Here is a 21,770-nt window from a genome sequence, read left to right as displayed (position 1 = left end):
GCTGAACCGAGCCCTGGAAACGCTCTGGTTACCAACAGCCCGCCCTTCACCCTATTCCCCCGAGCGCCGTAATCAGATGAGCAGCGGCAGCGCCGAGGGCTGTGAAAAGCTCAACTTAGTTAAATTGACTAGAGGATTATACAAATACCAAAATCAGTCATTTCGTACAAATTAGATATTTACAGCCCACGCACGACTTGGTAAGAGCGAGAGAGGCGTCTGATGAGCACGCGGCCACGAGGTGTGGAAGGCAAGCTCGAGAACGGCACGAGAGGCTCGCGATGGCCTGGCAGTGAGGGCGGCAAACACAGTTTGGAGATGGAAAGAAAAGCTTCCGTTCTCCGAGAGGATGATTTCACCCGTGGCTCTAGGCCCAGCAGGTTCCCGATCCGCACGGGTGGCAGGAGCGGCCCCACCACCAGGCTCCGGCTAGGGGCTGGGACCCCACGGGCCACTTGAGAAACTCCAGGGCGGGCTTGCTTTACCCACGACGACTCCTCTCCTTGCTAGAAACAGAGAGCTTTCTCCAAAACTCAAAAAGAAGACTATTTTAACAGTATCAAGTTTAGAAAGTCCGTGCAGCTCTCACTGCTGCAGCTCTCACTGCTGCAGTTCTCACCGCTGCCTGGAGCCCTTTGGGGACAAGGCAGGGCTGGAGCCAGAGGGGAGAAGTGTGCAGGGACATGCCTGCACTCCCTCTGTGCGCACAGCACTCGGGCCGCCACCAGACTCTCCCTGACAGATTCTGGGTCAGATGAAAATAACCAGTTTACAGAACGCTTCGGCAATCGGAACAGGAGAGTGTGTTTGGTGAGTGCTAATTAGATCAACAACCTAATAAAGAACTAATTCACACAGGAAAAATGCCTGAAATCTTAAACATCTTTGGAATTTAACTCATTTTTTTTTCTCTTTTATAAGTACATTAGGCATTGTGTAATACTGGCCTACTTGAAAAAAAAAAAAGAAACAACAATAGCTCGTTGAAGAAGTTCCAAAGTGATGTTATAAACAGGTCCAGTCAGAAATTCTCCTGGGCATGAGCAGGACAAGGGGCAGTCCATACCGCTGAGGCCCCCCAGCCCCCCAACACAGGAAAACCCCTCTGTCTGCCCTGCTCTAACGTATTCCTAACAAGGAGAGAATTTTGCTTACAGAAAATGTAAACAACATTCCTGTTCCCTGTCAGAACTACAGACATCACACCTGAGAGGGTCTCCAGGTCTGTGATTTTCAGGTGACAGCTGTCAGCTAAAGTCAAAGGGCTCCTCACTCCACCGCTAACTGCCATAAATTTTCTGATCTACTTTCTCCAAATGCGGAGGTCGGGTGGGTGAAAATAAGGTGAGCACGAAAGCCTTCTTTCTGAAAACATGCTGTTTACTACACAACTACTTGAAAATCCAAAATAAAGAAAAAGCAGACATTTCCACTTCCAAATGCAACAACGCTTTATAAATTGAATTTACTACTAAAAAGTCGAGGCAGTCAGTCTTCATTTATTCAAGGTGCATTCTAACTTTCAAGGAAATAAATTCTGGAATGGATTCGATAATAGCTTAAGCCGGCCGTGCAGACTAACCACTTACCAAAATAACCTTTCAAATTAGCTTAAGGAAAGTAATGTCTGTGTCTATGTCCTGGATGGCCTTGTTCTCCAGGATAACAGCTTCATCCTTTGGGGCCTGCCAAGGGTCCCAGGAGAAAATGCTGCGGACCGGAGAGGGGTCTAGGTTGGAGCTGGCTGGGAAGGAAGGGGCCCCAAGTGGATGGACTAGTCAGCTGAGGGCGCTCACTTGCAAGGCCTCGAGCCCAGGGCACAGGCCCGGCCTGGAGGAGGCGCACTGAGGAGGTGGTACTTCCTTTTATCAGCTGAAAGTTTAGCAGAAAAGGATAAAGCAGCTTCCTGCCGACACAGGAAGAGACACCACACGGACGTCTGAGAGTGATCTACACTACCCAACACTGGCTTTGCTCCCCTTCCTTCCATTTCTCTATCCTGCCCATTAAGAGTCCATTTCTGGGACCAGCAATTAGCGTAATGGCTACGTCACTGGACTCCCATGTAGTCAACCATGGTTCGAGTCCCGAACTGGGTGGCTTAAACTCATGCCAGACGCATGTGCGTGTGTGCCCAAGATCCCAAGAGGAGAATGGAGGAGAAGGGATTGCGGCATGGCCATCCCCCCTGGGGGGTGATTTCCTGCTTTCCGTCTCTCTGTCTCTCTCTGTCTGTCTGGCGAGCGCACGTGCCCTATAGCAAAAACGTCTCCAAAAAAAAAAAAAAAAAAAGTCCTTTTCCTAGACATGAAAAATGCGGGACCAGCAGTTGGCATAATGGCTATGTTGCTGGACTCCCATGTAGTCGACTGCAGTTCGAGTCCCGGACCCAGTGGCTTAAACTCACGCCCTGTGCATGTGTGCCCAGAATCCCGAGAGGAGAACGGGCTTTCGAGGTGGGCCTGCCCCCCGTGGGGGGGGGGGGTTTCTCACTGTCTCTCTGGTGAGCACATGGCCCTGTAGCAAAAACCTCTCCAAAAAAAAAGAAAAGAAAAAATGCCAGCCTGATGTAGCATCAAGTAGGCCATGTCACCCACCATAACTGCAACCCCACTCAGGTGTGGCCTGGAGAAGTCTGAAGTCCGTGGCTTTACGGTCTATCATTAGTGACCACTCACACTCAGGCAGCCACCAATGCCTTTCTGCCCCTCTTCTGACCTCGGGACCCGGCTGGCAACCATGCTAAGAATCCATCTGGTAGCTGCATTTCATATTTCTGATTGGAGCTAATCTAATTAATTTATTTTGGTCTTTTTAAAATTTGATCAAGAGCATGTGAATGCCTACTTTCCCGAGTCACAGCTGCAACGTGATTTTGTGCTTCTACAAAAGACACTTATTTAAAACTCCTCCTGAAGGCTTCTCCCTCTGCAGTGTGTACGTCTTCTGAGTCTAGATCGGCACTGTTCAATGAGCCAAAAATGAAATGCATAGGTGTTCTTTTTAATATTTTAGTAACATTTTAAAATTATTCTGAGAGAGTGAAATTAATCGCAGTAATTTCTGTTTAACCCCATTTAAGCAAAATATTGTCCTTTGAACATGGAATCAACATAAAGAAGCCAACGCCACTTGTGGGTAGTGAGTCTCTGAAGTCCAGCACAGCCCGCCCTCCACCTCCGAGGGCCCCGCGTTCCCAGATGAAGCCAACCGTAGACTGGCCAGGCCACGCTGCCTGTTACGGAATGGAGAGAGGCGGCTCCCTCAGGGAGGAATGCCACAAAGTCCGAATTCTCCTTGTTCTTTCCATCTGGTGCTGAGATCACTTACGAGAAACCCAGAGATGAATTAAAGTGTAAGGGAAGATGGAGTAGGTCACGTCCAAGCAATACACCATTTTATATGAGGAACGGGGATTTCAGTACCTGTGAAGGGTCCTGAAACCAATCCCCCACAGGACCCAGGACAACTACATGTATGTACACTCACGGCACATATTAATTTTAAGTGAAAGATATACACACGGGGCTGTGACTACCACAGCAGACAGCACAGCTGTGAAGTACAAAACGAGAACGCAGCAATGACAAGTCAGCAGTGGTACAAACACTTCCTGTTCCCCTCACTTGGATAATATATGTTAAATTGTATTTATGGCTGATTTGCCTTTAAATAAAAATATGCTCTATCTCAGATCAGACTCATTTATTCGAAATGCATTTACTGAGCACCTATTATGATCCAAACGCGGGACTAGGAGGTAGGTCAGTAAATAAAAAACAAAATCCCTGGGCCTAGCACATGGCGCAATGGTTACATCACTGGACTCCCCACACAGTCCACCGCATTTCGAGTCCCAGACCCAGTGGCTTAAAAACTCATACCGGGCGTGTGCACGTACATGCCCAAAATTTCAAGAAGAGAATGGAGGAGAGGGGATTGTAGCATGGCCATCCCCTCTTGGGGGGAAGGGGGACTCTCACTTTCTGTCTCTCTGTCTCTCTAGCAAGTAAAAATCTGTATCTACACCATAGCAAAAATCATATGCTGCCCTGTAGCAAAAATCTCTTTCTTTTTTGGACCAGCAGTTGGCATAATGATTATGTTGCTGAACTCCCATGTAATCAACCATGGTTTGAGTCCTGGACTCAGTGGCTTAAACTCACACCGGGCGCATTGTGCCTGCATGCCCCAAGATCCCAAGAGGAAAATGGAGGAGAAGGGATTGCAGCGTGGCCATCCCTCCTGGGGGGTAATTTCTCACTTTCTGTCTCTCTGTTTCTCTCTGTCTTTCTGGCAAGTGCACGCACCCCCCCCCCCAAAAAAAAAAAAAAACTTTCTTTTTAAAAATAATTCCATGCACAGAGTCTACATTCATCTCTACATGATGAATCTCTTAAATGAGATGTAAGATTTGGGGGTTGGCACCCCTTATGGAAACCAGAGTTCTAACCGGGGCTCTGTGAACGTATTAGAAGCCGTGCAGATAGAGAGAACAAGCACAGTGGTTAAGTCCGTCCAGTGCCTGCCAGCCGATGAAGGGTCCAGAAGGTGAGCTGCTGGGCCAGGCGGGCACGGGAGGCCGGAAGAAGCGCTGCTACTGCCCAGGCGCACTGTGAAACCATCAGTGTCTGAGCCCACGAGTGCCTGGCAAGCTCTGGAGACGTGATCCAAATCGTCCAACAGGTTAAAAACCCCTTTGGGGCCCAGCAGGTAGTGCGGTGGTTAAGGCACTGGACTCCCACACGACCAACGGTGGTTCAAGTCCCAGACCTGGTGGCTTGAAAATCATGCAGGGGCACATGTGTGCACGTGCCCGAAATCCAAAAGGAGAATGGAGGAAGAGGATTGTGGCATGGCCATCCCCCCATGGGGGAAGTGACCTCTCACTTTCCCTCTCTGTCTCTTCTCCGGGGAGCACATGCACCCTACAGGGAAAAAACATCCCTTTTACACACACAGGACTAAACATGTAAAATATCGTAGTGATGAACAATTCCCCGAAAATGAAATAAGTGGATGAAATGGCAGCTCGCTTGTGAGGCCAACATGCTGAAAGCCTGTTTATTCTGTGATGAGTCACTAAACCGAGGCCTGCATTACCGGACAGAAGACTTTCCCTTTCGAAATGCTATTCGAGCACCTGTTGGCACCAAGTCGGGCTGTGAGTAAATTTTACTGAGAATACGCAGAGTGAAAGGCAGATCCACACAAACACGTAAGCATGCTGAGAATCAGTGAGGACAGCAACGGGCTTGAGCAAACCAAGAAGAAACGAGTCATGGGGAAAATTATGGAAAAAAATTAACTTTCTTTTGGTGAAATTCTCTATCAAAAATGTATATGGTAATATCCTTGATTTACATATCAGTAAATAAAATGGGAAAATATTAACATTTCTAAAATATATAAAATGTGTTACTATTAAATCATAGTATATTGAATTATAACTTATCTTAGTATTTAAGTTACAGATTTAATAGAGAAATTTACATATAAATATGTATTAATGTAGTACATGTCTGACCCTCTAAAACTTGCCATCAACGCTTCTTCACTGCTACACTGTTCTCAAAGAAAAGTGGCATCTCTGTAGCAGTTTTAATTTGGCGCCATGGTGACATAGACCTTTACGTTGCAGAAATGTTGACTGGAAACCCAGCAAGGAGACAGCACATGCGAAACTCCGCTCACGCACAAAACAGGCCCCACAGCTCACCCACTCTTCACTGGACTGTGTGAGCAAATGCCATCCAAGGGAAACTGCTTTCATAAAAAGCCAACACACGGACAAGTGTGAGATCAGCGGACGTGTGCCTATGACATGCCCAAGACTATTTTGTTGTCACGTAGCTTGGATTTTTGAATTACTCTTTTTAAATTTCTCTCCTCCACCTCCAGAGAGCTGAGAACATAATAACTATGGCAATGATTCTGGGGGTGGTGGTGGAATTTCCAGGGGAGCATCTAGCAGCTGAAAACATGTCGCCACCCTCAGCACAGGCTGTGAAGACACCACTCCACCTTCCTACCAAGGGAGGAAAAGGGTCCGTCCACATGCTGGAGGGTGATAGGAGGGCCCGCAGGGAGGATACACAGGAGATAAAACACTCATACTGCGGTGCTTCTATTCAAAGTGAAAGTCCTTGAACCAAGATCTTAAAACCTATGGACAGTAATCTTCCCCTGCCCCCAGCCCAGGCCCCAGCCCAGCCCCCACAGCTGCTTGGGATGCAGAAAAGGCTACAGGGGCGATGCCAGCTACGGGAGAAAGCGTCCACCCAACGGACAAAGACCAGAATAGAGCATCAGGAGGTATCTCAGGGCTGCCATCAGAATAGCGGGTCACCATGAGTCAGTTCCAGATTGGCTTCACGGGACGAACGATGCCCTTCCGGAACCCTGGCCGAGACACTTCCCCTTCATTAACGTGCTCGGCAGTGCCGACACACTACGGCAGTCCTGCCCGATCCGGCAGCCACTAGCCACGTGGTGCTACTGAAATTAGGCTTAAATAAAATTTAAGTCCAGTTCCTTAGACGGGCAAGTCACACCCAGGTGCTCAACAGCCACATGAGGTTGGTGGTTACTCATTAGTGCACATGTGCAAGACACTTCCGCCACGGCAGGAAATTCCATCGATGGTGCTGCGATATGTTTTTTTTCCTCAAGAGGTAACATTTTTAGAGAAAGACCATATTGATTAGCAGCTACCACTTTTATGAGAAATATGTTCTCCTATTCAGAGACAAGTACTGTTTGAAGGGTAGGTAGCTACCCACAGTGACAAAATTTAGGGTATTCTTTCTATATGTAGAGTGAGCTCCCTAACCTGACAAACCAAAACGCTCCAAAATGCGGAACATTATGAGAACAGGAATGATGACGCAAATGGAAAATGCTACACCTGACTTCGTATGACGCGTCACAGTCAAAATGTGGACGCGCAACACACAATTCATTCAGTATCCCCGAGGGACCCTGTATTAACAGCATGCATTTTTTTTTTTACTGTTAAGTACTTATGTGTAACAAACTGATTGTTAGTCATATATAAATTCAGAATCAAGAACGATGCCATTACCAAAAAAAACACAGACTGTCCACACGGGTGACTGTAACGGAGACACCTCTGCCTTCTGCGAGTTCAATGTAACAAGCTTTGTCTCATGCACAAAATTATTTTAAATGTTTTATAAAATTCCCTTCAGGTGATGGGTATAAGGTATATATGAAACATAAATAAATTCTGTGCTTAGACTTGGGTACCATCACTGAGATAGCTCATTGTACACATGCAAATATCCCAAAATCTGAGAAAATCCAAAATTCAAAACACTTCTGATCCCAGGGAACCAGCAGTTAGCGTAATGGCTATGTCGCTGGACTCCCACATAGTCGACCGCGGTTCGCGTCCCGGACCCGGTGGCTTAGAACTCACGCCGGACACGTGTGCGTGCGTGCCCAAGATCCCGAGAGGAGAATGGAGGAGAAGGGATTGCGGCGTGACCATCCCCCCTGGGGGGTGATTTCTCGCTTTCTGTCTCTATGTCTCTTTCTGTCTGGCGAGCGCACGCGCCCTATAGCAAAAATCTCTCCAAAAAAAAAAAAAAAAAACACTTCTGATCCCACACATTTCAAAAAAAAGGGATATTCTACCATATTTTGTCAACTACATTTTCACCTATAAAGTTTCCCCTTTCTGTAATATTTTCCAACATATATTTTTATTTCTTAATAAATAATTTTTGGGACCAGCAGTTGGCATTATGGCTATGTTGCTGTGGTTCGAGTCCTGGACCCGATGGCTTAAATTCACGCCAGATGCATGTGCATGCGTGCCCAAGATCCCAAGAGGAGAATGGAGGAGAAGGGATTGTGGTATGGCCATCACCCTGGGGGGTGATTTCTCACTTTCTGTCTCTCTGTCTCTCTCTGTCATTCTGGTGAGTGCACGCACCCTATAGCAAAAACCTCTCAAAAAAAAATCCAATTTTTTAATTTAGTATGAATATGATAAGAATAATTCTCAGCTATACAAAAATTGAGAAGAGGATTCGGGAAGGGGGTGGGAGGGAAGCATGCGAAGTCCTTCAGAAGGTCTATGTTAGTCTAAGCACCATATTCAAAATAAAACAATAGGTACCAGAGGGTGGTGTAGTGGTTGGGATACTGGACTTCTGTATGCCTGACCACAGTTCAAGTCCCATACCTGGAAGCTTGAGGATCACAGAAGGTATATACACATGTGTGTCCAAAATCCCAGGAGGAGAATGGGGGATTACGGTATGGCCATCCCCCTGGGGGGTGATTTCTCACTTTCCCTCTTACTGTCTGTCCCTGGCAAACACATATGTTCTATGACAGACACCTTAAAAATAAAACAAATAAAACATAAAAACTAATCAGGACTACACTGACAGCTTCCATTTATATGTAACCTCAAATTCTGCTGTTATTAATTGAACAGGCACATTATTCAACAGGGCAAACTACGCTCTGTACGGATGCCCTTCGGAGCAATGCAGTGCCTTACATGGGCATTCCCTAAGTCAACCAACGGCATCTACTAACCTTGTACCTAGCCAACAGTGAGAAATGACCTTAGAGCCCTTGTCACCATTCACTTAAAAGACACGTGATGAGTGCTACTCTTCTTAAACAATTTGACAGACACTGGACACAGTGTTGGACAGACACTCATACCCCACGCTTGTAAGCTTACTCTAATAAATGCCCCCTATCCCGCATATTCAACCATCACCCAGCATGTCAATTCTGTGTCCTAAATGTCTCATAAGTCTACCACCTCTGAGGAAGTCATGCCTTCATGATTTAGTGAAGGACAAATATCATTCGTCTAACTAGCTCTCCCAAGTCCGGTTCCAACCCTTATCCATGCTGACCAAATGGTCTTCAGAAACACAGCTGCACCTCACACGCCCTCCCCCATTCCCCATCCCCAGCCCCACATTAAAATTCTTAAAAGACTTCTCACAGCTTTTAAGATCCAGTCCAATGCTCCTCATTGATCTGGCCATTCTCAGCTCCCCAGACTCCTTTCCCTCGGCCCTGTGACACCCTGCAAATACCTCACTGGGTGTGCCGAACACGGCCATTTACCCACCAGCCATTAGCTTCCTCATGCCCTCCTTGCCTCTACACCTGACTTCAGGCCTCCTTAGCCCTGCACTGTGCAGTCTGGCCTCTCATCTGGGGAAGCTTCCTGACCCTCAGCCCGCCCTCCTCGGGCTGGTCAGGAAGCCCTCCCTGGTGTTACCAGCACGCCACCAAGCCAAGCACTACAAAAGCACCACACGCAATTATTCCTGCGTATTTACTCCTCTCTCCCTGGAGGCTAGAACCTTGCACTTTTAAGTGGGGAGTCCTGCACCCATGACACCTTGGGGGTGGTAGGAGATGCAGCATCTCAGGCTCACCCCAACCTCCTGCACCAGAATCCACCCTGTGTTAACACAGGCCCAGGTGATGGCTGAGCCTCTGAGCGTTTTGGAGGGCTTGCTGTCAGACTCTGAGCTCCTCCTACATGGTAGCATGTACTGATCGCTCAATTAATGTGAGAATGCATAATCAATGACAAATGACACTTGTCCCCAAGAATTACAATGCACATTCTAATAGAAAGACACGCCACTAAAAGAAAGAAAAACAGTCATGGTATTCATGATTGACAAAGAAACACTACTGGCTTCATCCAAACAATTATGAATAGTGACAAATTTTCATCTGTAACAGTTTACAAGGAGTGGGCATCTACAGGTGGTAGATGAAAAGATACCCCCATTGGCTTGCCAATCATTTCTGCAAGACCAAAAAAAAAAAATGCAGTTAGCATTAATATCTAATGCTATGTTACATAACACGCTATTTCACAGGTTTCTTGCAGAAATCTTTCAGTTATTTCTACATCACTTTGAGGAGTATATTCTGAGCTGCCTTTCAGATAAAGGTTTTTTCCTTTCTACATACAGCGCTGGGGCTAATAGGTTTCCTTTCAAGGCAACTAATGAAAGCACTTGGTGAACAGCTTATACTAAGTGCGTATCCACAGCACTAATTATTTTTCTGAATGGTCAGAAGGCACATAATACTCCGTATGTATTAGTTGTGCCACAAAAGCACGAGAATCGAGGAAACCGTGTCCAGAGAACGGCCTCTGTGCTCGCAGCTCGACATTCAAATGCCGTTCCCTGGAGCTAACTCCTTGGAAGACGAAGCCCACTGAGCGGGTCGGTGGTCAGCACCTGACCCTCAACCAGAGACGGCCGACCTGCTGCCCATTCAAACGGCAGGAAAACGCGTCCAGTGTCCTCTTTCCACGCTCAAGCTAGAGCGGCCCAGCAGCGGCCCAGCACACGCTGCAGGGGTGCCCGGAGTCCTCGCCGTCGTGACAGCAGAGAAGTGAGGACAAACACCATCCTCGGCGCTGTACCCCATGGCGGTGCGTACATTCCATGCCTGTGAGAGACGTGCAGGCCCTACCTTTTCAACATTATCCTAGCTCATTTTAATACAGAAGAGGGCAAAAGCAAATGGACAGACAGGTCTATTAGCACGGAGATGAAAATTTGTAATGAACTTGAGACGAGAAAAAATGAAACTTTAGAAACATTCAACCCACCAGGCTAAGGTGATTATAGCAGACAGCTGAAAGGATAATATAAATTTCACAAAATGTGCTGGCTCTTGTTGAACATTGTAAAATATTCTGAGATACAATAAACAAATGAAACTTGTTCACTGTATAAAAGCCAATGGTGCCACATGATTATTAGCCCAATTTTTTTTAAAGCATCATTAAATAATATATTTTCCCATTTATTCTAGACTTATTTCAAGCTACTGACTTCTTTCACACACACACACACACACACACACACACACATACACACACACACAACTACCTGGAGGTGTCAAACCTACAAAAAGAGAGAGCAGAACAGGAGGAAGGGAAGGAAGGAGCCGCCCTGTGGCCACCGTCTGTCCAGGGACCCCCTGGCAATCATGAACTCCTAGAAAGCTCACACTGTCCTGCTGGAGGATGCTGGAGGTGGGATGAGGGCAACACGCTAAGGGCAGAACACCGGGCCCTGCTCTGGTGAGAACCTCAATCTCGGTATACTCTCCACTCGGCACTAACGATCAGACCCAGCGCCCAGCAGTTCCCTACATTCTTGTACGGTTTTAAAGATTCTGGGAAGCTAAAGAGTCTTTTTTCGTATTCCAGGAGTTGAAAGTGTACCCAGTCCTGCCTGGTTTGAAAGGCAGGGACAGAAAGGACATAGTTAAACAGTCTTTTCTGCTACATGCCACCAACATTCTTTTCCTTAAAGAAAACAAAACAGAACAAAAAAACCCTTGGGCAACACGGCTGCTGAAAACAGTCCATTCTCCTTTCTGGAGTAGGGTGTATGTGACATAGGAAGGAAGCCTTACTCATGAGGAGCACAAGGCCAGCGAGTGTCACAGACACCAGGGCAGGGGTCACACGGTGAGCGGGGGCTGAGACCGATGCCCACCAGGGCGCGGCATGTGGTGGAAAAGAGAAATACACGGGAATTACAAAACTTCCAGCTTCCATCAGGGAAGCAAGCAACAGATAAGCGAAACTGAACTGAAAGGAGGACTGAGATCTTTGGAAAAATATTAGAAAAAGTATTGTGGAAAACTGTACGTAATCTCAGAAAGGAAAATCTAGGGGCCGGCAGGTGGCATGGTGGTTAAAGGCACTGGACTCCCACATGGCTGACCGTGGTTCAAGTCCTGGACCTGGTGGCTTGCTTTCTCACTTTCTCTATCTCTCCCTCCCCCTCTCTCTCTGATCCAACTGGAAAATAATAATAAATAAAGTTAAATAAAATAATTTAAAAAAAAAAAGAAAGGAAAATCTACAGGGTGGAAATAAAATGGGAGAAAACAATGTAACAATATTAAATTCCTATTTCAAATAAATTTCACAAAGGATTTGAAATTAGGCTAAAAATAAAGCAAACGGTTTCACATCCATTATTTTATAATCGTATCAACTTTTAACAGTTTAAAAATGTGTTTTCCTCACCTACGTTAATTGTAAACACACAGACTAACATAAAGCTAACTATGAAGCTTTATCATTTAATTTTGTACTTGGTTTAAGCAAAGGTTACCAAAAAAAATCCAGCGGGGTGGGGCATGACTAAAGGTCCAGTTACTAGGAGGCTGAGGCGGGACGATTACAAAGTGGGTGGGGGGGTCCTATAATTCCACCATGATCACAACTACCCAATTCACGCACCTAAACTTGCCTGATACACCTTTCAGTCAAATTAAATATCCTCTTTGATGTCAGCATATGATAAAAGACAACAGTTTGGGGCTGGCATTGTCACCTAGTGGTTAAGAGAACTGGAACCCACATGGCCAACTGCGGTTCAGATCCCAGTCCTGGCAGCCTGAAGATCATGCCAGGCACGTGTGTGCAAATCCCAATGCAATGGAGAAACGGAAGAGAAGGGACTGTGGCGTGACCAAGCCTCGTGGGGGGAGGAGGGCCTTTCTCCCTCTCTCTCGCTGCCTCTGACAAGCGTCCAAGTCCTCTGGCAAATTAAAAAGTAAAAGAAGAAGAAAAGCCCACAAAGGTTTTATCCATAACTCTGCATATTTAATTTTATATTTTCCTACATCCCAAAGCAAAGGCTCAACCCTAGCTGAGACTCTGTCCTCCTTCCCCAGAAGTCTGGGGGTCTTTCCCCCACATAGCTATGTACTATGAGGAGAGTAATAACTTCATTAAATATCCTTTGCAATATTCTGAGTAAATTAATTCATAAGCTAAACCTGATTTTTTTCCTAGAAAGCTTGCAATACATTGTCTAACAAACCCTCTTATTATCTGTCTGTAGCTCCACGGCAGTCTACATCTCTGGAAGCTAAAGGTAACGACATGACTCCCCTCCCATATTTCCCCGGAAACTCACTGGACTCGCCAGTTCTAACTGTAACGACATGACTCCCTTCCCATATTTCCCCGGAAACTCAACTGGACTCGCCAGTTCTAACTGTAAGCAGTTCATGCACATGCGTACGTAAGATGCTTGATATCAGGACCTTATTCTAATATGTGGTTAAACGTAATATTTTAGTTTGAAAAAGAATCACACTGAAGTAGTCATAAATTTCTACACTGTGTCCATTTTTATCATAGATCAGGATTTAAGCATACCTCAAGTTAACAAATTAAAAGAAAAAAAAAAAAAGACTACACTAAGAAAAGGTAGGCAAAGTGAGAAGATAACGGGCCACGACCAGATAAGACACTGCTTTCACAGAATGAGGATGATCAAGATAACACAAAGCTGGGACCAGCAGTTAGCGTAATGGCTATGTCGCTGGACTCCCATGTAGTCGACCACGATTCAAGTCCTGGACCTGGTGGCTTAAACTCACGCTGGGCGCGTGTGCGTGTGTGCCCAAGATCCTGAGAGGAGACTGGAGGAGAAGGGATTGCGGCGTGTCCACCCTCCCTGGGGGTGATTTCTTGCTTTCTGTCTCTATGTCTCTCTCTGTCTTTCTGGTGAGCGCACACGCCCTATAGCAAAAACCTCTCCCCCCCAAAAAAAAGAGAGAAGGAGGGAAAAAAAAGATAACATAAAGCTAACTATGAAGCTTTATCATTGAATTTTGTACTTAGTTTAATCAAAGATTACCAAAAATTCCAGCTGGGTGGGGCATGACTAAATTCCCAGTTACTAGGAGGTTGAGGTGGAAAGATTACAAGGGGAGGCCAACCTCAGTAACATACTGAGACCCTGCCTCTTTAAAACACACACACACACACACAAACATACACACACACACAACACCCTCTCTGTTCCCCAGAATTTACTAAGGCTTTAGACTGTGCATGCACCCATTTGTATAGCTTTAACAAATTTAACTACTAGACCTAGTCGTTAAAAAAAATCATGATCCAGATTTTTAAAAATCTAAATAATTAAATTTCATCAGTGACCACTGACCTACCCACACGTTCAAGTTCCCTCCCTAAACGTACCTAATTCTCTGTACTCATTTTTCAGAGAGAAGTTGAAAATAGTCACTATTTGTCCTATAGAACAATTCTAAGAAACATAAATAAAGATTTCTCACTGAGCTCCTAACAGGTTAGTGCTTAGAGATACCCGAGAGCTGCTACAATCTCTCTCACATTTCCAGGCCAGTTCCATGGCACGACGGTATTGTGTCGCTCAAAAGACACTGGATCCCACGTGGCAACTCAGGGTAGAACCCTCGGCTCCGCCAGCCTGAAATAGGCCAGGCACGCCCAGGGCCCGGGGGGGTGGAGCGCTGTGGGAGGCGGGAGGGGACTGCAGTGAGAACAAACCTGTGGGGGTGCCTGACACCCTACACCCTCTCTGTTCCCCACATTCTCACGACTGAACACCTCAGGTTTTCTAAAACGGCCTTAAAGATTCTATGAGTAAATCAAAGTGTCCCACGCACAGAAGTCAAGGGCAGTATCCCTTATTTAAAATGCTTGGGAATACACATGGTTCAGACTTGAAGGGTTTTTTTGTTTTGTTTTTTTTTTGACTCTTGAAATATCTGGATACACACAAGCGTAAACTCGTCATTTTCGTGGGCTCCGCGTACACCTCATCCACCCAGCCTGTAGGGAGGTGAACACGTGCTCCGTGTGGCTACACGTCGAGTGCGACCTACCACGTGAATTTTCCCCTTGTGGCACGTGTGCTTGAAAAGTTTCGAACTGTGGAGTATCTCGGGTTTCAGCTTGTCTGATTAGGATTTTAGATTTTCTGATGCTCAACCCATACGTTACTGCCTACATTCCATCTTCCAGACTGCATCTTACTCCTAGAAAGAGAGAAAAAAAAAAGTTCTGGCACCCCCTACATCACAACTTTGCACTTCAGAAACGTATTCACACGTACTCTGCGCTCTGACGGGGCACTGTCTGGAGGCCACGCGTCCGACTGCCAAGGGTGCTCCGTGTTAAAACTCGGCCTTCCAAAACGTGAGCGCTACGGTGACACTTCTTAAATCCCGTGTGCTCGAAATCGCTCCGGTCATCCGTAGCGAAATAACTTCTACCGGATGCCTGTAATCTGAGAAGTCAGTAGCTTTTATCCTATCGGAATCACATTTAATTTTTTTGATATGGTGAATTTAAATTTTGTTACTTCTGAAAAAAAAAAAAAAAGAAGAAGATTCCGTTTTCTCCCATATTTCTTTGAATAAAGGTTAGCTTGCTGATACAAACTCTCTCCCATCACAAACCATGGCATTGGCCTGTCACATGTCTACAAGCCTGACCAGGGTCCCCAGCATGGGTATCAGGGAAGACCTTGCATTTTACGTCTATCCCGTTTTACGTGTGCTCCCAACGCCACATGCAGTGCCTAAAAACAATGTTTACAAAACCAGCCATCGTGTCACATCTCAGGGCATGTCGGCACCCCTGCCTGCAGCCACATGGAAGTCGCTAGCTGCACTGGCCCTCAGACTTCAGTCACAGAGGGAGCAGTGGGGCTTGGGGCAGGAGGGGCACTAAGCGTCTCCCAGCTCTCTCCTGGGCCATTTGAAAGAAGTGCACGTAGATGACCCTTCCCAGGTTCACAAGGCCTCACTCGGGCTGTCAGAGCCAGCCTACCCAGACGGCATGGCCGACGCGTTTCCCACCCACCGACAGGCCACCGACAGCAACCGCCTCTCTGCTCCCCTCCTTCCTGCTCTCCGGGAAGCTCGCGAACGACCCGTGTTGAGTATCGCCTGTTGTCTACAACACCCGAACACCTTCTCTCGGGGAAGGCCGAAGTTCTTTACACACTGCCTACTCCCCCATTTAGACTCGGCTAGCCTTTGCTAAAGCCAGTACCGGGGACCATTAGAAACTACCACGCTATCTGGCAACAGTAAACAACAAAAAGCTTAGAATAAACCTTGACTTATTAAGTTCACATGACCTCTTTACTGCACGGTTTGTATGTTAAGCATTTCTGATGCAGTAACAGTATAAATTTCCACATGAGTATGCTGAAAATAATTGGTTCTTGATAAGTCAAAATAAGTAATAAAATGATCTTTCTTGTACGATAATGGCCATACACATCCCTGTAAATATGCTATGAGAGGGACCAGCAGATGGCATGGTGGTTGGGGACACTGGACTCCCACATGGCCGACCACAGTTTGAGACCTGGTGGCTTCCTTCATTTTCTTTCTCTCTCTCTCTCTCTCTTTCTCTCTCTCTCTCTCTCTTACACACACACACAAGTCCTCTCTGGTCAAATTTAAAATAAAGTTTTAAAAATTATTAAAAAAATACATGCTTCAAGTTCTTGAGTTTGTTTTCTGAGAATTTTCCAGCCCCTCCAGTAGTGTCAGCTGTCCTGCTGTTCTCGGTGCTCTGGTGGAGGTGAAGACCTGAGCCCTGAGAGGCATGCAGCCTTCCATCAAGAGTCCATGTGCTGCTCTCCAGCACAGTAGCCACTAGCCCCTTTGGCTAAATTCCAATTAAAATCAAATAAAAATATTGAAAATCCAGTTCCTCCATCACACTACTTAGACTCAAGTACTTAACAGCCCTCTGTGGCTATGGCTACTGGAGTAGGCGAAGCAAATACTGAGCATCTTCATCACAGGAAACGCCCAGACAGTGCTGGTCTGGTGACCCTGTCTGGAGCTGGCAGAGGAGCTGCGGAGAGGACTGGAGGACTGCTGAGCCATCCCAGGGCTGAGGGACGCTGACCCGCATGGTCGTCTACAAAAGCCTCAGTGGCTTAAGTAAAGGTGAGATCATGAAATTTTTTTAGAGAGAGAAATTTTTTACTATAGGGCACATGTGCTTGCTGGAGAGACAGAAAGTGAGAACTCACCCCCCTGGGGGGGATGGCCACACCATAGTCCCTTCTCCTCTATTCTTCTCTTCGGAATTTGGGCACACACACACATGTGACCAGCGTGAGTTTTAAGCCGCCGGGTCCAGGATTAGAACCATGGTCAACTATATGGGAGTCCAGCGACATAACCATTATGCCATCTGCTGGTCCCAGATCATGAAGGTTTTATAGTTCATTCCGAATTCACGGCAAAGTCACCCCACAGTTTTTCAGTTATGCTTTTTAGAAAGATGTACATTTTAGAAAAAAATCCCACTGACCATAACACAGCACCTAGGCAGGGAGAGGCAGGCACAGTACGGACCAGTTCGAGGGCTCTTACAGGGCCACGGGCAAGAGGTGACAGTGCCACAGCAGGGAAAAGCAACTCTGCAAAGCTGACGCTCACGGAAGTTCTGCTTTCACGCCCACAGACCTCCCTGAGTCCTCCGGGTATGCGTATGTCCAAGGTCTTGGGCTGGACCACGGAGTCATGATCCCGTTGGAGGTGCTGTCTTTTTGTCACCAGTGGAAGAAATAAATAAGCAACTTTAAAAGAGAAGGGAGAGATGGACCTGATCCAGAAAGAGAACCGTCCGACCATCTGACTGTCTCAGGACGAAGCAGTCTAGGACGGTAACTAGCATTCTGGCTTTGGCGACTGAGCAGATGGCAACACCACTCACTGAAATGCAAGGGAGAGAGGAGAAGCAGAACGGCCCTGGGATGGGAGAGAGGTGTAGAGAAACACACAGAGCTCTCCAGGAGGCCAGAAAACACACAAGCACGCTCAAGAGAGAATGCTGAGTTAAGAGACGTGTTTAAGTCGCTAACACAGAGGAAGACAGAGCCTGGGCAGATGAGATGGCCCAGAGAACGTTTAGAATGACAAGAGAGGAGGACAGAGTCCCTACAGGGCAGGCAAGAGCCCAGGAGACAGACTCAAGCACCAAGAGAGAGCTGTGAGAAGGAAGGGATCAACAAGTTCAAATTCAAAAGCTAGAGAGGAAAGGGTAAGAAAAGTGTCCATCAGACCCCACCAGCAGGACCCTGTCGGGCACCCTGGAAAGGCAGAGACTGTCCTGCTCAGGATGCAAACGCACAGGCTGGCCTGGTGGGCGTGCCGAGAGGCAGTGAGGACCGCTCCAGTGTCTGCTGAGAGGCCAAGGGGAGCTGGGCAGCAGCAGACCCATCAAGGCCCACAGGACCTCCCACTGTGAACAAAACAGGGCTGAGCTCAGACCCAGCCAGCAGCCCCGGGCAGGCTCCAGAGCCTCCGGGTGCTGCCATATAAAATGGGGTGACAACGGTTATTTATTTCAGAGGCTTATGAGAATGAAGTGCATTAGTATTTGCAGAGCCTGCTGCGGAGCAAGCAGGCTATAAGCATTTGTTGGGTAAAATATACAAACATCACTAACAGAAGGTTGCACCGAGAGGGAGACAAGGTGAAAGCGGTACAACTGAGGGAGCGAGTCTCCAGTGGGGAGATGGGAGCTGGAGGGCCCAGGGTACAGGAGGCGGAAATCTGACTCCTCCCCAGGGACAAACGGCAAGATGGGTGTGGATGCAAAGAAGCCAACACACAGCGCCCGCGGTTTCACTCTGACGGTACAACTGACTTGGTGAGTTCGGAGGGAGGTGATGGGTATGGGGTGCTTGTTTGACAGAACTAATCAACGGAATAAAATTCCACAGAACACTATGAACCCGCTGAAGGTCTGAGACCAACTCTGAGGTAACTCGTCCTGCTCTAGACCCTCGTTCCCCATCTGTAAGTACAGATCCCCTAGCTCTAACTGGTGTGGACGGAAGTGTATGTAGTTGTGCATAAAGCACTTAACACGGATTCTGGTCCGCAATCAGCACTGAACGCAGTTGATCAAACACTTCCTGCTTCAACCTGAACGTTTGAAATATGCGAAACACATCAGCCAGGCTGTGTGGCCTCCATCCAGTCCCCTGGGCTCTCTCGACTGTAGATTTCTCATCTGTAGAGTGGGGACATGGAAAGGGGACTAAACAGAACTGGTGGGAGTCCCTCCACTCTCAGGTACTCACCTCACCGGCTTCACTATTAGAAATACGCTAAGTATAGCACTCATAAATTCTGAAACTCACACTTCCAGGAGGAGAAAAATCATCAAAATTGCAAGAAGTACAAAAATGGATAAAAAGTGATTCTATGGATAAATCAAATGTATATGTATTATGTAAATAATTCAGAAAAGCTTCGGGTTTCAATGTAAAATTACCAGGAAACTACTAGTAATTTGAAAGTTTCACTGCTCCTCCCTAAAAATAAATTAGCACCCATTGTTTTGGTTTTGTTTTGGGGTATTTTTTGGTGGTAAAATCGCGTACCTCTAACGTCTACTGTCACGAATAATCATTTCTCAGAACAGGCTGGCTTGTGATCCCTCGCAGGGGCTTCAGCGGAAGTGCCTGCTCTAACCCACCGACAAGAGGGAAGTCAGCAGGAGCCACCACTCCCCAAGCTCCCCAACCTCCGGCAAGCTGGCCCTGAAAGGAGAGCGTCAGCTGAAGCAGTTTCCTCCCGAGGGGAACCTCGACGCAGGCCCCTGAGCGAGCGGGCCTGGCAGCATGCAGCCTTGTCCCCGTCACCCATGCGGAAGCTCGCCACCACCCAAAGGCAGCCGGGCCGGGAATGACACGTCGCGGGTTCGCGCTGTGACTACGCAGCCTCCTGTGATGCTCTGAAGGAGGAATCAGATATAAAATACATTCCTTCCATTTCCCACGTACTCGCTGAACAGATCTGAGTGAGAAGGAACCTCCGTGACCTCCTTTCCCGATGACGAAACAGGCTGATGTCCACTGCTGTCACCGGGGTGCTGTGAGGACGGCTGTACTTCAAATTCCTACTCTTCCAAAACAGCATGCTGAGTCATATAAAAAAACGTGTTAAGTCCTATTCTCCGCTATGACTAGCCTTGACAGTCTACCGTGGGCCACCCTTTTCTCAGAGCCTGAGCACGCAGAGAAGAGACCCCCAGCGTGAAAGCACAAGAAATCGCCCTTTGAGCTGCCCTTGGCCTTGACTTCCACAAAGCTGCAATCCCCGAACGTCCCTTGAACACATCCTCACCTGCAGCAACCCCACATCACGGCCTCTGCCGTGCCTGGAACCCAGAGCCTGCTCCTGCGGTTTCCCTTTGCACGGCTCAGAAACCCAAGTCCCTCGCCCCTGAAGCGTGACTCTGGAAGGTGTCCCAGACACCCCGACCCTTGGTGCTCTGCTCCCAGAGGCTGCTCCTGCCCGGATGTTTATCCCTGGTCCTCTGCACACACCATTATGGCTAGACTAAAGTAGGCGCGTGCACACGCTCGCTGAAGGGATGAAAGAGAACTGCTCTTTCCAATGAGCAGCTTTTCAGTAAACTGTCCTTTCTCAGTAAGATGCACGTTTCTAGTTCTTGATGGGAAAAGGCACACTGGAAATACCTGGATGCCAGATTTGCACATCCCGTCCTTTCCGAGCCCTTCCCAGAGCTTACCTGCCCTCAGTTTCTCCTGCCTACCAGCCCTGGGCTGCCTCGTTTCAACATGTCCGCCACTGCACATCGGTGTTCCCGCATCTTTCGTTTTTGTTGACCATGGCCAAAAACTATGCTTATAAATGTTATTTATTGGTAAATCACTACCTCTTAAAGATTAATGGCATCCAATAATGACAGCTCTTCAACACTTTTAAAAGGGCTTAAAATAGCCACAGAGAAAAGTTCAAGAAAGAAATACCGTGAGGCTGGCCTCACAGCGCAGTGGTTCGGTGCAGTCCCTGAAAGCCTATCCCACATGGCCAGCTGGTCATAGTTCAAATCCAAGCCCCAGACGCTGCAAAGACATTCATGGCATGTGTATGTATGTGCGCAAACCCTACCAGCATGGAGAAGTGGAAGTGTCTGTCTCTTTCTCTCTGGTAAGTACACATACATTCTGGCAATGAAAAAGGGGGGGGGGAAAGGGACCAGCAGATGGCATAATGGTTACATCGCTGGACTCCCACACAGTCGACCACAGTTCAAGTCCTGTTCCTGGTGGCTTAAACCTCACACGGGGCGCGTGTACATGTGTACCCAAAATCCCAAGAGAAAAATGGAGAAGGGACTGCTGTCTGGGCATCCTCCCTGGGAGGGTGATTTCTTGCTTTCTGTCTCTCTGTCTGTCTCTGTCTCTCTGGCAAACACACACACTCTATAGCAAAAATCTCTTTTAAAAAAAAAAAAAAAGAAAGAAAAAGAAAAATGACTGGGTGGTGGGAAGATGGGAGAAAAGAGCAACATCTAGAAAATTGGGGGAAATGGCTGTGATGCCTGCTAGATCTGGCTCAGATACACTATCTCAGGCAAGTGAAATTCAGAGAACTCCAGCTTCCTCATTTATGAAAATGCATATACCACCGCCTTCAAAGGGCGCTTGGAAATGATTCCCTGTAGTTATCACAAGCAGCGTGCAACAGAAGGCCTAGCTCACGGCAGACAGCGAGTGCCGGTTGCTCTCCCTGTGGTCCTGCACCAACCTCAGCCTCATCTCCCAACTCGACTTGCTCCCAGGTTAACGCCAAATATACTGGCTATCTCTGTAGGAGCTGACAGTGTGCAAACCTCAAATGCAGTTTCCCCAAGTTCTGAACTCTAGTGCTATACCAAAAATGAAATAATACCTTTAAAAATCACAACCACAGGGCCAGCAGGTGGAGTAGTGGTTAATGCCCTGGGCTTCCCACATAGCTGACCACAGTTCAAGTCCCAGACCCAGTGGCTTGAAAATCATGTAGGCCTGTGTGCATGCATGCCCAAATCACAAGACGAAAGTGGAGGAGAAGCAACTGCAGTGCAGCCATTCTCTCTG

At 47.3% G+C, this 21,770-nt stretch overlaps 1 protein-coding gene across 1 annotated transcript in view; it reads right to left on the bottom strand.

Moving 5' to 3' along the window:
• Positions 1-14,842, bottom strand: part of CHD7 (chromodomain helicase DNA binding protein 7) — a 165,631-nt gene extending 150,789 nt beyond the window's left edge. Inside the window, 1 exon segment of the mRNA XM_027774295.1 lies at positions 14,722-14,842. The gene's annotated coding sequence lies outside the window, so the exon portion shown is untranslated.
• Between the last annotated feature and the right edge of the window lie 6,928 nt (positions 14,843-21,770).

Source organism: Tupaia chinensis, unplaced genomic scaffold (genome assembly GCF_000334495.1).
Source record: "Tupaia chinensis unplaced genomic scaffold, TupChi_1.0 Scaffold000421_1, whole genome shotgun sequence".
NCBI lineage: Eukaryota > Metazoa > Chordata > Mammalia > Scandentia > Tupaiidae > Tupaia > Tupaia belangeri.
Note: the sequence above shows the minus strand (reverse complement) of the source record. Positions and strands in the feature narration are given on the sequence as shown.